The following is a 2,316-nucleotide window of genomic DNA, read 5'->3' as shown; positions in this document are numbered from 1 at the left end:
GTGGGCTGGCGCGTGAGAGGGCGGATGTGGCCATGTGATTAGTTGCCGTGTTGATGCGCAGGTGCCAGGTCATGATCGGTATAGTGTGTAGCTGGGGGCAGGGTGCGATCCATGGATCTCTATGTGTGTTCTTCCATGTTTATAGTGGGGAAAACCTGAGACCTAGCCATGTCATTTTGGACAAAGTTAGGGCTCCCTGTGGCTGTTGGTGTTACCTGCAGTGGTGGAGGATCTTGTATTCACAATGTTGGTTCAGTACTCTGTATTATGCTGTCGAAGTAGGAGTCTGTGTTTTTCTAGAACAAAAACATGTGAGGCATGCCTGCTATTTACTTAAGCAAAAAATGGGAACTGAGTTTGCTTTTGGACAGCCCTTTGATGTCTAGTGCAGTGAGTATCCTTGTTATAGTTAGAATTTAGTATAGCATGGCTACAGATTGCCTTGGTTTTTGGGTAAACTGAGAATTTGATGCATTTTTGTTGAGCTGCTACTTAGTTCTTGGGGATTACATGCCTGCATTTATGTGGGGCATATGGCCATAAAGTAACTATTCCATCAAATTGTGAGCTTAATATATTTTAATTGAGCTGGTCAGTATTATCACACTATTCGTAACCATCAATGCGACTCAATGATCAGGTGTGCAATAAACGTATATTTTGTCTCTTAGGTGAGGTATAGAATGAAGGATGAGTAGGAAACCTGTTGGCTCTTCTTGATGTATCTGGCCGCAAAGAAAAATGGAAACCTATACTTGTGACACTATGTGGTTGTACATAAATCTGGTTTGCTTCATTAAATAAAACATTATTGGCAAGTGCAGTCTTGTTACTCCTAGGTATCTACAAATGAGTAGATGAATATTTGTTACTCCAAGAATGTGAACACTTGGTCCATATTCATTTGCAGTGAACATACATTTTCACTGTTCTTATATTATTTGCTTGATGTCAGATTATGCTATGAGGATATTAGTCTAAGCCCAGTCTTGGATGCATTGTTTTATCCTGCGGTGGTTAAACCGGTTCTGAAAATTATCTAGTTTGACCTGTACTTGTCCAGCTATCATAATCTATTCTTTGACCATGGCAGTAGCTGGCATTTTGTTATGATAATTTCAGTATATATCTTACCGTCCTTTGCTGATCTCGTTGTATTTTCAATTCACAGGCAACTCTCCGACGAAGTCTCCTCCAGGTAATATATGTCTCATGCTTTCTAAAGAGTACTAGTATACTGACTAAACTATCCACTTGCTATGCTTAGCTGCTCTGTTGTGTGAATCGTGACACTTTGCCAGCTGAAACTTCCCATATTATGTAGAAAGAAAATACTTTCTTTGACAGCAAGTACCATGACATGAATCAAAAAACGTATACGGTGGGAAAAAATGGCAGAAACCTGGGAGGTTCTTGTTTGCTGTATCTCCACCAGTTTGGGTTGGTGAATGTGGATGATTTTTTTATCCTGTGAACTCATTGTACTGCTACAAGAATTTGGTATCACCATGGTGTAATTTTGGTAACATTCTAGTTTTGTTAGATAGTGGCTACACTAATCTAGAGTGATACAATTTTCCTTCCCATTTGTTATCATCATGTTCAGTGTATACAGTTATAACATCATGTTGGTTTTTTAAGTCTGTTTATAGCTCATGTGGGTTTTAACATCATGTGGGTTGGTGAATGTGGATGATTTTTTTATCCTGTGAACTTGAATGTTGCAATGATGTATTCTTCAGAGGCTACTATCAAAAACTTGAGCTACTGTCTTGCAAAGATGATGATCATCTTGCTAGTTTGCTGGGTTTTGTCTCCGACCATTGTGTCGTGATGAATTTGCAGGTACCCCAAGTTTCCCTTGAGTTTGCCGGAATGTCGATTAACTTCCGTTCCGGGAAATTCGGGTACTCCATATGTCCTATTTTCAGCAAAGGTCATGCTAAAATTTTCCGTGAATTTTAGCATGACTTTGCTAAAAATAGGACATATGGGGTACTTGCGACTAATGCATGGGCCGGGGTATCTTAGTACTTAGTTAAGTAGGATCAACTGCCCTGCCATTCTTGCTGCATTAAACCATAGGTGGCAATAGAGCCAAGTTATTAGGCCCAACTTAGAATTCTCCTTAGCATCGATAAACCCTAGATGATAAACCCAACATAGGTGGCAATAGAGCCAAGTGATTAGTTCCAAGTGATTAGGCCCAACCTAGGGTGCCTCGGCATCGATATACCCTAAATGATGAAAACTTAACTTGGCTGCCCCGGATGCCTCGGTGTCGATGAGAACCTAAATGATGTACGCTTAGGCTTT

This window comes from Triticum urartu, chromosome 5 (assembly GCF_003073215.2).
Source record: "Triticum urartu cultivar G1812 chromosome 5, Tu2.1, whole genome shotgun sequence".
Taxonomy (NCBI): Eukaryota; Viridiplantae; Streptophyta; class Magnoliopsida; order Poales; family Poaceae; genus Triticum; species Triticum urartu.
This window is presented reverse-complemented; position numbering follows the sequence as displayed.